Below are 14735 nucleotides of genomic sequence, written 5' to 3' on the forward strand. Positions count from 1 at the left end.
ATTCTTAAATAGGTTCACAACTACAAAACCTTAAATATAGTTTATTGGTTTTTGCAGAACATTCGATTTGGATAAGAATTTATATGCTCGTTAATTGGTTAAGCTAAGGTACTCTCAAGCGTCCATCGTAGTAATGTGACTTGAACCTGCATTACATAGAAGATTCGTTTCGTGGGGCATTGCCTGACTTTGTATGATAGAAGAAAATCATTGCACATGTTCGACCTTCTTCGGTCACTTACGCGAGTTAGTGCCGTGTATATGATGCTGTACATTGGTGTGCGGCCACGTGGTTGCGAGATATGACTGTCAGTACGTGATTTCTCAGCGACAAGCCCTTTGGCTCCAACAACACATTTTCCGGCTTTCAATTCACCAAATGACTTAAATACTCGGCTGAGTATGCACTTTTTGTACTTAAAACCGACATTTTTGTCGGTATCAAGTGAAAGACCCTAATCACAGAGCAATGTGGACTATTTTTTAATCTTTCCTAAATCCCTAGCTTCGATTCACACCTCTGTATGCTAATTCTTAGCTTCCAGGATGGGCAAACATTTAAGTAACCATTCAACAACCTTTACAGACATTCTTTTCCATAGTCCCCTGCAGACCTATTAAAACTTAATTACTGACATTCTCCCTAGACTCATTACTTCACTCTGCACCCCATACCAATATCTGTGGCCAGCATCAAGTAAAAGATACGAGATATTAGGGAACACTGTGATGAGCGGCTTGGATTCGTATTCTTTTTAGACGGCATCCTGAATTACTGATACCAAGGGATAACATGACAACAAGATCTCACTTTGATCGGAAGTTTCAAATGAGATCGTGCCATTGATATACAGCTTAGACCAGCAACTGATTATCTGGTGCACCGACAGATCTCTTACGGCAGAAGGATCAGGCGCTAGGGTAAGCATACTGGATTATTTCAGGCGAAAATATACGCCATAGACAGATGTACTTCCTTCAACCTCGAAAGGAAATATTCTAACCGACAGCCAAGCAGCTATTGGTCAATTCCAAACTGGCATGGGGAAGCTGTAACAAGCCGAACACGCTCGGATCACTCAATAAAGTCTGGAAACTCTGGGTTCCAGGCCACATTGGGTCCGAAGGCAATGAGCCAGCGGACGAGCTGGGCGAGTACATCGACGCCGCTATACAGGCCAGAGCCATTTTGTAGGGTCGGTTTATAGCTACGACATTGAAAAATGGGGGAATTTTACTGGGCGAACTTACCAGGAATGGAAAGTCCAGGGTGCTCATGGGGGGATGCGAACTCATGCGCTTGGAAAATTGTTTAAACCCCACCAGAAGAGGTCCCGGTTTATAGTAGGAATACTCACTGATCATTGCAGGCTTAACTATCATCTGGGAAAGCTGACGATATCTATAGACACTGTCTGCAAATTCTCTGATGAAACCTCTCCACATTTTCTGGGACAGTGTCTGGCACTTGTGCAAAGTAGGGTCAGGCACATGGCAGAATACTTAATATTAGATGCCAAGTTGAAACACTGAAACGTAGAGAACATAATAAAGTTTCTGCCGGTTATAGGTTTAAACGACAAACCATAGTTTATAGGTATAATATGACCAATAACGGGTAAAAAAGTTCTATTAGGACGAAGTGCGGTTTTCTTCCATTGGTTTGCTTCCCAAAGTCTTCTAATTACAAAACGGAAACCCTTCGTCAATGCTTCAAAAAATACAAAAATAAAAGCTACTCTAAAAACACATTTTTGAATGCTTTTATTTTCAAATCAAGAACATTTAACCTTCTTCATAATAACCTTGTCCCTTGATTCCAAAAACTAGGAGCAGATTTTTTCACCCACATATACCCCAAATCCAAATTTTTAAAATCTTATCAACACAAATCACCGCTTGTAACTCTCTTGTACCCTATCCCTTCGTCATCCTATAAATTTTAAAAATTATCAGCGAATGGAGGTTTTACAATAACATCAATATATGCTTCTCATAAACCCTTATTTGGGACACCCTCCCTCCATCAGCCAAACTTTTACGTCATCGCTATCAGTTGCTGATTCCTCTTAGTTTAGTTTAGTTTAGTTAACTGGGGGGAGCCGCAGCTCCGAGCACTCAGGCCATTATTAGGCCCATTGTACTATCCCCGTAGTTGCCTATTCAATGGCTTCCCGCCTATGGTGTTCGCAGGCTTTAACGAAGCTGAGAACATTCTCTAGAGGCAGAGAGTGTGCAAATTCTTCATTGAAGAAAACCTTGCCAAGGTGTCTTCGTCTGAGATCTGAGGATGCCAGGCAGCTGCATAAAAAGTGCAGGGCCGTCTCCTCCTCCTCCTCACATTGGCTGCACACAGCCGAAACCACTACCCCAATCTTTTCCACATGGTAGTTTAAGGGGCAGTATCCCGTCAAAAGCCCTACTAGGGTTTTCATGTCCGACTTCTCAAGAGACAACAAAAATACCGCTCTAGTGGCCCTAGGCTCCTTCACAAGGATTTTCGCTTGCCGGCAAGAGTCCAAATTTTTCCACTCGGTTGCGTGAATTCTTGCAATTTCACCCTTCAGTAGATGGTCGGATTCCAAGAGCTGGTTCTGGCCTCACCATTGTGGATCCAGACCCTCGGCGAGCTAGTCTGTCAGCCTCCTCATTGCCGGCGATGTTAGAGTGCCCCGGCACCCACATCACGAATGTTTCGTTCAGTCGGCCAAGTTTCAGCAGCACCTGACGACAACTCCACACCAACTTGCTTGATATGTTGTTGCCATTTAGTGCTGATAATGCCGCCCGACTGTCGGAACAGATTCGAATGGTGCGACCCCTCCATTTTTGTCGCAGACATTCTTCTGCTGCCAATGAAATGGCATATATCTCCGCCTGGAATATGGTCGTCATTTTTCCGAGAGGTCGGGCCTGTTCTATAATCGGATTCTCCGAGAACACCCCTGCACTCGATCCATCCTCCATGACTGACCCGTCGGTGAAGATTATTAGGTCTGTAATCTGAAAAGACTCATGGCCACTTGTCGACCATTCTTCTCTTTCGGTGATTACGACAGTGTATGTCTTTTCAAAGACGAATCTGGAAACCATATGATCGGTCGGCATCAGGGCTACCGGATGTTTTTCAAGGAATTTCCAGATAGACGCATGCCCATTGGATTGGCCGCCTTTCCACGCCCCAATGGTATCGAGCCTATATGCGTCGTTGGCCGCTTTCCGTTTCACCTCCAAGTGAATTGAGGGTAAATTTAGGATAGCTTCAAGTGCCGCAGTCGGCGTAGTACCCATTGCTCCAGTAATACTTAGGCAACCAAGTCTCTGAATCTGCGTTAGCAGCTTCCTGCTGTTAGCAAAGTTCAGTCTTGGCCACCAGACGATGCATGCATACATCAAAATGGGTTTTATTATGGATGTATACATCCAGTATATCCGTTTAGGTGAAAGTCCCCAGGTCTTACCTATCGCATTCCTACGGCACCAGAGCAATCTGCAGGATTTCTGATATTGTTCCTGGATATGTTGCTTCCACGTTAACTTGGAGTCGAAATGTACTCCTAAGTACTTGACTGCTTGTGCCAGCTGGATTTCCGCCCCTGCTAAGGTGGGTAGCGTATAGCTACCCCACCTGACGTTCCTAGTGAACATAACTAGTCCAGTCTTCCTAGCGTTCACCGTGAGTCCATTGCGGAGGCACCAGCTGTGGATTACATGCAGAGTTGCATTCAAGCGGTCACATACTGATCTGATTCCTCTACTGTCCTGCGCTATGTAGCTCCTAAATGACCGACTCCCAGGGTAGTCAGGGATAATATCTTTAACTGTATGGCAGGGATAGTGTAAGGCTTAGCCCGCAAGGATGTTTCTCAATAAGCGACCAATGATCACCTTGTCTATATCCTATACCTATCATTAGCGTTCTTCACAACACCGTTGAAAGGCCACGACTACTTGCAAGCTCATTGATGATGCGATATACGGTAGCAAAATCGTTGTCATTTGAGTCAATTTTTGCTTCCTTAAATGGAGCAATGGTGGAATTCCAGAATCGCGGCGAGGATGAACGCATAAAAGCGGGCTCATTATCCCGGACACTGATTTCTGCCAATTCTAGTCTTTCATTGAATCAATACGAAGCAGCAACCCAAACCCTTCGGGCTTCTTCTTATCAAACTATCCCAAATCTCCTTTACTTAGCCGAGCAATCCCGGCAGTTCCTCTTGATGTTCAACATAACGGTATCCAATTATAGAAGTTAGGATCATTGAGTTGAAAATCAACTCTGTATTCTGTTAAAAACATGAGGGATTGTTCCTAACTAAACATAATCTCCAAATAGTACTCCTGTGTGAAACTAGATTACACTATTGATACAAACCTACCTTGCCAAATAAGAACCTGTCCGTACAGACAGGCACCATCCTAACCAATCTCTCTCATACCTTGTCGAAGCACTGTAATCCTGCTTTTACAAAAATTCTTGACAGCACAAATTTCCCTTCCCGCTTATACCCTTAACTATCGGCAGAGCAGTTTTCTACACCCACATATGCCCCAAATCCTCACTAATACCTGGTCGCCTCACTAAGTTAGATCTTACCGTGCTACGGGAGGCTACGGCACGGCGGACCTCCATACTGGAGGGAATCAAATGAGTACCCGTAATAAAATAAGAAAAACTACAGCCTACCCCGTACCGCACACAAACTGGTTAACCAGGCGGAGGTACATCTCCAAAATATTGAGAGTCAGATGATTACACCCAAGAAGGGAGAAGTTGGGACGTCAAGCAATGGATCCAAGGTCAATATTGGTATACTGCGAGGACAACAACCAACAAAGACCACTGCTCAAAAAGCAAACCCGGGCAGATCAGGAGCGAAAGCAGGAATCAGGAAGCCCGCCATTAGCTATGCTAGTGCGTTCAAGCACACTCGACTGGCCATACTGCCAAAAATGTTTCCCGATCAAATAGTCACTCGTGAGCAGCAGGAAACCATCGAAGACCTTGTCATCAGGCAGATGTGCAAAGGATAGACTTCGAAACTTGTACTCACCGGGATACGCTTTCGACCAGGTATACGCGACGGAAGACACTGCAGAGTGACTTAGGACTATAGTTCCTAAATTACCACGCTGGGAAGGAGCAGAACTGTCAACATGTGCTGGGGATGATATACCAGGAACACACATAGTGACAGTCTTTCTCCCAAAAGCCGCGACAATAGAGACGAAAGATCTCATGGACCTCCTAATAGCTCAGAATGAGGATCTCCATCCTAGGGATATCTAGGGACACTGCCTGCAGGTTCTCTGCGGAGTGTGATGAAAGCTTTATACACGCCCTGGAACAGTGTTCGGCACTTGGGCAAAGTAGGTAGAGGCGTCTGGGAGAACACTAAAACCAGATGCAAGGTTGAAAGATCTGGAAGTAGGGAATATACTAAAATTCCTAACGGTTATAGGCTTGCTTGAGATACTATGATTAATAGGTACGCTATAACCAGCAAAAGGGGCACAATAGTGCTTTAAGGACGCGGTGCGAATAATAATAATTCTTAACATAAGGAAACTCTAACACTAACCCAATTAAGATATTTCAATATGTCAATGATCTCATCGTCTCCATCACTACAAGGGAAATAGTACGCGAGTCTCATTTGAATTCATATTTAGATGAGCTCTACTGGTACTTCACCAAATGAAAATTAGCCCAAGTAAGCCCACAAAAGTGCCAAAAACAATTGTTCTTAAAGACTAAAAAGTATTATAGATGACACCGAAAATAGGTTCCGATACCGAAAGCTCTTCTTAAGAATCCATACGTCTCCCATCCCAACAGGAATCAAAACAAAAAGACTGCTAATCGTGCAGACCATACCGTGGGTACCAGATTTTTACGAAGCCTCCACAACACCGTTCATCGATACCTTCCTGTCCGGATACATGGTGGCGAGGAAGCAGAGGGAGCAACAACCCTGTCGGCTAAGTGAACACCAGATAGTCAAGGAGAATCTTCCAGTGATGGCATTGTATTAATACTGACCGACTGGCCGTGTTGCTGTAGGCTAATGCTCCAAGGCCTTGGGTGATCAAACCCGAGTTTACATAGGACTCATTTGTAGTGATTCCGGCCACGAAGCCTCACCAGAGGTTCTCTGGTACCATGAGAACCGGGACAGCCCTCCAAGACATGTGCCGTCCTAGGAGAACTCCTAGGGTATGTGTTTTCAGACCCGCTTGTGAGAGATTCAAGGGGTTCTGGTTGTCCCCATATCGCGATTGGAGCTCCATGTGAGCTCAAGCGTGACGTTGCGCTGTACAATTCGGATACCGTACTCATCCGTTGCCTTAGGTAGGTCGTGCGCCTGCACGAATGCTGGGCCTGCACTTAGTATAAACTGGTATCGTCGCGCCAACCACAGCGGGGCTCTGATTGTGGTCTTCAAATCAATCCGTGTCTGAACCGGGGGTTTAGGCCGACTCGGCGATTTGAACACCAAGCCTGGAATCTATATGAACTGGTCCTCTTCCCCCCTGAAACAGAAGAGTTCAGATTGTGGTTATGAAATCAATCCGGGGTACGAAGAGGAGAATAAAATACCTATATATTTTTTAACTCTGCAGTTATTATTCTATTAGAAGTTCCATATAACTGGTAGCTAACATAGGCAAGAAGTGTATCATTCATTAATTAAGATGCTCCCAAGAATTGGCCATACTTACAAAGGTAAAGTACTATATTGAAAGCTAGCTGATCCCTAAAATATCTGCTTCCAGCATGAATTCAAGTATTATAAACAATAATCCAAATAAGGCAATAAGAATTAAGAACCCCCTCAGCCAGACGTGGCGAGTCTGATCCAAACTCCATGTGTTAGCTATATTTAGGGAGCACAAATCGTGACATATGCATACCCGTGGATATATGTATATATATCCATGCACATATCCAAGTTCCATTAATGCAATTCTATTCCAAAGAGAATTTGCAATGGCATCACATAAACAAAATGCATGTAGGAGTCTGGCCGTGATATTGCCGCTACCGATCTTATGGTTTTTTTGGCCTATTTTTCCAACCTTGAATTGTTTTATTACTTTGGATTGAGAACGCTTGAGTTTATTGGTGGAAGGGATAAAGATTAAGTGCAATATAATTTAGATCAATATCATATGTTAAGTGACTCACACTCAGCATGTGGCACCAGGAAAAGCCGAAGAGCAGTAGTGGCAAGCAATATTGTTCTGGGAAGTGAGACAGTGGTTGACTGTTTTGATGTATCATCTCAAGTTACATATTCATGCACTTATAATGAATTTTCATTAGTTGCTGCCTAAACTTTCCTCAACGTTGAAAACAAAGTTTCCAACTTTTGGCAACACAAAAAAAACCCATATTGGCAATGAACTTAGATGACTAATAGAATAAATCTTTAGCTTTTTGCAGCTAGCGTCTTTACGAAGCTATGCTTCACCAGAAAAGTGTAAACAAATCTTTGCAGATTTGGAAGAAAAGATACATCCAATAAGAGGGTAAATTCTTAATTGGTAAATCAAAACTAATGTCCACTTTAGACAGTGCTAATTTCGTTAAAATAGGTTCCTCATGTAGGGATGAAACAAACCTAAATACCCAAAACCGTTCGAAAGTCTATGGAACAGTCTCTCACGACAAAGAAGGAATTATAATATTCCCACAGAAAAACTAAAATGAATTTCAGATAAAATCTTTTTTGATTTGAGGACTCCTGTTTCTCCTCCGCTTTCCCTCGACGATTTCCCACCTTGTCGTGGTGAGGAAGTTCAGTAAAGAGAGAGAGAGAGTAAAGATCCTCTATGGAACCAGAGGTGACCGCTGAAGCTAAGCGGTAATCAAAACCCCAAGCGAAGGTGTAACTACCATGCCGAGGGCTGAATGGTCACAGGGGTTTGTATGTGGACGGTGAACTCTCGGTACCAGGCAACCCCCAATAGCAAGTATCCCTCGGGGTCCACCGAGATCGACTTACTTTCCCTGGTAAAAATAAGGCCACAGCAGTCAATTATGAAAAAACAAAAAACCAACTACATCTCGATCGTGACGATGCAATGCAGAGTGAAAGAACAACCCTAAGCTCATCGATGGAGAACCTGAGTCCATACGCTTATTCTTCACTTACTCAAGTGGGAAACAATCCAATTAAGACCCACTCTTTTAGAGACGAGCCGAAGCAGGCCCTTTTGTCAGCACTCCTGACCTCGGGTTCCAATCGGTGCTACCTGCTGAGGCTAAAGTCTTGCCCACAAGCGAAAATTTCTCCTCGGATAGGAAATAGCTTTCGGGTCATCCGCCTCCGGCCGAATGGCCTTCAATTAAACCGCCTCCGTGCAAATCGCCTTTGGGCAAACCACAGGGCACCTGCGGCTAAGAGCAAACAGAAGCGGCAGCGGTTCTCAGACGATCCTAACTATTCGACACAAAACACAGCAAAAAGGGCTCGCCTGCATTTGCAGCCAAGACTATCGAAGCCGATGAATGGGTCTTGTATGACATCACCAATCTATCCGGTTACAATACCGAGCAGTGCGAACAGTTCAGGAGGAAACTTCTCCTAGCTTAAGGACTGCATCCTCGCAAGGCTATAAGCTTCGCTTTGAGTCAGTAGGTGTATACCGTAAAATGTTACGGATAAACTTTGCCGACAAAAACATGAATAAGTGGCTCAGGCAGTACTGTTCCTCTTTCAACGATGTGTGGAAGGGTGCGCGATTCACTCTGAAAAGGGTATGCCGCCGTTCATAAAATGTTTCCTCTGGCTTCTAGAAGAAGAGCGCAGTAGAAAAACTTGGTATCCATATCAACCTCAACACCTTCGATAGGCCGGGAATTTTCTTTACTATCGGTGTTCCTAAATAGGATATTAAGAAGGTTTGGGAACAAACAGATTACTGGGGTTGGGACTGTCACATTACAAGTTTCGACTCCTAAAACCATCGGGGAGAACGTGCAGCTGACGGCATCTTCATCTAAACCGTAAATGAGATGCCATATCCCTCACGTGCGGCTGCACTTATCAGTCGTGGGGTCAATAGCTGCATGACATGTATATACCTCATACAAGATCTGTGTGTTGTTGTTGGGGAAGTTAAGGGTTAAACTTCCGACATGTTGACCTGTTGTATACCAGTGGAAGTGATAGGCCCCGCTCTTGCATGGTGTTCTGAAAAGACCCTCATTTGTTCAACGGCCTATGTAATAGCGCACCACTACACTACAGTCAAACCAACCATAAAAAGTCACCAAGGATATAAGGAGATTTTATGGTACCCTGCATATTTTCCCTATGACACAGAAGAAGTTAACAGAGTGTAACATTCATCAGAGCTACTCAGTATGCGAAAAGTAAAGTCATGGGGTAATACCAGTATGTGATGTCTACACCCACTGCAAATGCTGGGCAAGTTCCAGCATTAACGCAGGAGGATCGAGACTATTAGAGTATTTGGTAGAAACCGATTTGCAGGTGGTCAAAGGGCAGTATAGGTCCCAGGGCGAAACGTGGATTGGTACCCACGATGGAGCATAAAACCTGGGAAACGCCTGCTGAACCAACACCAACAGTTCTACTAACAAAACCTATCTCCACCTCTACATGGTGATCGCTTGGAGCTCTTTCTTAACTGCAGGCGGAGAAGAATGAAGGCGAGTCTCCCGCGCCTAAAAATGGGACAAATTGTGTCAACTGGTTCTTCAGGTTGGGGGTTGGGTAGGGCTGACAACCCGACACGGAAAACAACCTGTTACGAAGTCACAACAGGAGCCTCGGACTGGACGGATAATACAACGACGAACCCGGCAACGACAAAAGAATAACGATTTGTGCATTTTCTCATGGAACGTGCGCTCCCTGTACAGAGATGAAGCTGCCAAGCAGTTAGCCGATACCCTGTTCCAATATAGAGCTGATGTAACAGTGTTACAGGAGATGCGTTGGACAGGGACCAGTTTCCTAGAGAAGAGTCACTAGACCATATATTATAGTGGCCACCCAATAAACCACGTGCTTGGAGTAGGTCTCTTAGTCAGCCAAAAAATTAAACTTGTTGTTATTGGCTTTGAAAACATAAGCGAAAGGCTATGCACTCTGCGTTTGCGAGGCAAATTTAAAAATATAAACCTCACTAACGTTCACGCCCCTACAAAGGAGACTGCAGACTCGGAGAAGCATACCTTCGACGAAGCAGTAGAACGAACCCTCGAAGCCTGTCCTAAGTATGATATCAAAATCATACTTGATGATATTGGAGCGACGGGTTGAGCATTTTGATGAACTGCTCAACAACCAAAATATCGGCGAGTTGGATGTCCCGCCAACTGAAGACGGCGAACAAATGCTGCCACCACAGCATATACTTTAAAGTCGCCTATGACACCATAGCCAAGGTAAAACTTTACACGGCCAGGATTCGGTATCCCGACGAAATTAATAAGATTAACTAGGCTGACCCTGACCAATGTGCAGGATCAGATAAAAGCAGCAGGATCACTCTCAAGACCATGCAACAATAGGAGGAAATAGGAGGAAATAGGAGGATCAGACGAACATCCTAAGTGGCCGAAAACGACCTAGAGGGCAGAGCGAAATTGACCCTAAAGGTTCGCCCGCAAAGATTGAAGCTCCATCAAAGTGCTCGGTCGACACGTGCTAGCCAACCTCGGGAATGTGGGGGAGGGGGGGAGTCCTTTGAGCGCTTTGATCCGTTTAACACAATGTTTCCACGCCCGGGAAGAGGCATGCGCCACAAAGGCAGAGTATAGATCAGGTAACAGGAGGCTCCGCAGCGCGATAAATAAAAGCAAAACTTGCGGTTGGCAGAATCTAGTCAAGTAGGTAAACGGGGATCCGTGTGGACTTGGTTATAAACTCACCCAAAAAATTGCGCTTCCGTGAAACACTGCATACTTAATACCGACCAGATAGACCGCATTGTACGGACATTATTCCCCAGACATCTCGTACGGGTTGATGACAACAGCGCGGGAGGCGTCGAGAACTGCCTGCCTTTCACTATGAAAGACCTCGAAGAGATAGCTTCACCATGAAAATAAGAAAGGGCCTGATGGTATCCCGGCGGAGGTATATAAACTGCTGCACACGTTCAACACTTGCCTGAAGGAGGGCATTTTTCCTTGTTGCTGGGAAGGGGAAAAGGCCGAGGCTCACGCTGATCAGCAGAGTGAAAAGAGATTCTGAGCTGACGTTTGCATACCGACTGCATCTGACACGTTTGGAAATTTGCTCGAAAAACTCATCGGGAGTAAACTCGCTGAAGAGATACGTGCTGCCAGGGACTTATCTTCAAGGCAGTTCGAGTTCAGAACAGCGAGATCCATGCTGTTATAGAGGTGGAACTAAGGTACGCAGCCGCCGATCTCGACGGATAGTGTTCCTTATAGAGCTTTATGTCAAAAATGGCTTGAATTCCGGAAGGTGAACAGTTATGTTAGGCACATTAGAAAACTTATTCCACGTGCCTAGCTATCACTTGCAGATATTGAAGGATTATCTGAGAGATCGGTCCTTATGAGACGCTAGAGGAACAGAGAAGGACGAAGATCACGTTGGGAATAGTACAGGCATTCATCCTAGAGTCGGACCTCTGGATGCATACGATAATCTCAATATACCAAAAGAATCAGGCCTGGTAGGTTATGCAGAAGACGTCGTTTTGATCAGACGCAAAGGCAATATCTACCAGAAGACGTCTTCTTATGGGAGAAACGCAATCTGTTCTGCTCTACAGCGCGGAGATATGAGCTGATGTCCTTGGCAAGGTGCATCGTAAGCGCAAAGGGCAGATGGACATTGCGGCTCATCGGCAATTTAAATCCGTGATTGAATTGAAAGCATAATGAGATTGACTATTTCCCTACCCAACTTCTCAGTGGGCATAGAGTTTTTCAATTTTACCTGCACAAGATTGGGAGGGTACGATCTCTTGATTGTGTGTTCTGCAATGGAGTGGTAGACGACACCGATCACACCTTTTTCTTTTGTGAAAGGTGGGATGGGTTTTATCAGCCACGTTCTACAGACAAAAGGGAGTTCTCTTCAGATAGTTTTCGGGGAGATACTAAGAAGCGCTGGTAGATTGAGCTCGACCGGTGGAGCGACCAGATTCCAAGCGGTTACTTTGACTAACAGCTCCCTTCCTTCTCTCCCCTCCCGTTGGTGAAGGAAATTCTCTGACTTGAAGACTCCGCTAGTTGGGAAGACTTGCCCAAAGTAATGTGTCAAATTAATCCAGGATAGTTATCTGATGACGGGGAAGTGTTTAGTTGGTAGTTTGACGACGTACTATGTGGACCTGACCAATATTGAAGAGAAATTTCTATGGGGTATTGGGGTTGGAAATAAAAACAACCAAATGCAGTTACCGATACCTTCTGGAGTCCGCTCATTGAGAATGCACAGAAGCAGTCTTAGAAGGAGGTAACCAAGGAAATATTAACCTCGATGTTTACATAGAGAAAATCGCAAAGAAACAGCAAAAGTCAGGTAGCAAATCAATCATAAACTGAATACAAATGTTTGTGGCTTATGCTAAGCTTCAGCTTGGATCTAGTTAGATAAACATCCACTTGTTATGGATTTACATAGCTAGGTAAGTTGTTTGTCAAACATGGATGGGCATTGGTTCTCAGGGTTACGATAGTTATCTTCCTATAACAAAGGCATGTGTGATTCGATATGGAGCATTGTACTTGGATTTGAATGGAATTCAGTCAATTAATGCATATATCCCGCATACATGCATCTTTTCTCAAGAAACAGAGTCATAGGGGCTGCGTATCTGATCACGAGCACAACAGAGACTATAATTTACCACTTCCACTCTTCATTGATATAAAATCATGTCATAATCGATTTAATTCAATAACTCTGACGTACCTTTAACAAACAACTCCAGGAAGCCCGTACACTCGTCGGTATGTAAATAGCCTTCTAGCCAAATTCTTCATGAATTATTCACCAAATTTAGAAGATCACTGAGCGCTACAACACAAAACACATCACGACGCGATGGAATTACGCGAAACTAACCGAGATTTGCTTCAGTAGTTCCACTCTAAGGTTGCAGACAAATTTGCCTCGGGCCAGCAATCACATGCATACGTTGAAACTTCGCCTTCACTTATCACGGGGACATGTGGACAAGTTGTCGCGATCACTAATCGATTGCGGGTATTCCACTAGATACTGACAGAAACCTTGCTCAAGCAGGTGAGTAACGACTATGGGCACCTGGCTTTTGAGAAAGTGAAAATACGACACTGAATTGCCAGCGAATCTAACTAGGGTTGACTCTTAATTGAGCCCGTTCCCGAACAGTCAAGATACAATTATGGATCTATCCAGGGCAGATGCATCCAGAACTTAGTCAAACCCGACTCAGAGGCATGCCACTAGTTACGTACACAGAAGATCACGTGATTTCATTGAAGGGTTTCTCCTGCGAGCGCGGTTATTAAGCTAAGACGCACATACCCGTTTTTTACGGGAAGACCGTACACAGATACTTTCCGAAACGATAGTCTGTTTTCGGCTGCAGAGGTAATCTTGCTAAACTCAGAGATAAGCCGCTATCGCGAAACAATAATAGACGCTTCGTCTTATCGCTCATACGACAATGATGTAATTTTCACTGTGAGATTTTATGCAGACAGAGGAGCTAGCCCCAAAGAGCTGAATTACACTGAACCTCCTCGTGCGACAAAATACCCCGCAATATGATTCCGATCCAAAACACTCCGCTCCGCAAGCTGGCCTGGCGATCACGCAATTCAGACAACATTAAGTGGTGGATCACCAATGCATCTCCGGATGACAAAAACAGAACCCGTTCAACATCAGTTCCCCATTAGATACTCGCACTCGGATAGTGGACGCTAGCGAACTAGACGAGCGGGTTCCTAGCCGATAGTCTGTACCACGGCATATGTAAGCACTTGCGCGATTATATCTACGGAGTAAGTTTATACTATTAGTAAGCGAATCCGCGACTACGTACGATAAGTGTAGAGCGTGTATGACTCTCAGTTCCAGCGCCTGAGGCACTCACTCTCCGTACGAAGATAATAGCTTGCACTGTGGCTATTGGAAAACTGGAGTGCTCGTAAATCTTTGGCTGTACATGGACGAAGCAAAAAATCTGTGGTCCCCTAATCTTGAGCGATAGTAGCAACAACAAGAGTGCAGGCTAATGTGAATTAACAGCCGGAGGAATTCGGAGGTGGGTTACAGTTTGGCGTAGTAGCATTGGTACAGATATTTTCTTTGAAAATGAAAGAGGATACCACACTAGAGCAAAATGTCTACAGGCTCGCTCTAGGGACTTTGACTTTTGGTAAATGGGAATACGTCCAGGGAAGAAAATTTATTATTCAATTCAGGAAAAGACTAAGGGTGCAGTGATTGAAATGGCCAGTACTAAAGGGTAGGCCATTTAATGTGGGCCCATCTGGCAACCCTGTAACTTTTGGCAGGAATGTCAGATTGACTAATGACATACCGCGTTTGAAGCGTGAGTCCAAGACAATTTATAGCATGGAGCTGAAATAATTCAGCTTTACATTCAAAATAAGCTCTAAATTTTGTTAACTCAACGTGCATTTCGTAAAAAAAAAATAAAGTGAAAAGTGCTCTATCTAAAAGCACTTTGAATCGTTTATACGCAAAATTTATTAACCA

General features: G+C 44.4%; 1 protein-coding gene across 1 annotated transcript in view; it reads right to left on the reverse strand.

Moving 5' to 3' along the window:
* The window catches only part of LOC119650699, a 97449-nt gene extending 83311 nt beyond the window's left edge, over positions 1-14138 (reverse strand). The window contains exon 1 of the mRNA XM_038053685.1: positions 12936-14138. The gene's annotated coding sequence lies outside the window, so the exon portion shown is untranslated. The remainder of the gene's footprint in view (positions 1-12935) is intronic.
* Between the last annotated feature and the right edge of the window lie 597 nt (positions 14139-14735).

Source organism: Hermetia illucens, chromosome 3, assembly GCF_905115235.1.
Source record: "Hermetia illucens chromosome 3, iHerIll2.2.curated.20191125, whole genome shotgun sequence".
In the NCBI taxonomy this organism is placed as follows: domain Eukaryota; kingdom Metazoa; phylum Arthropoda; class Insecta; order Diptera; family Stratiomyidae; genus Hermetia; species Hermetia illucens.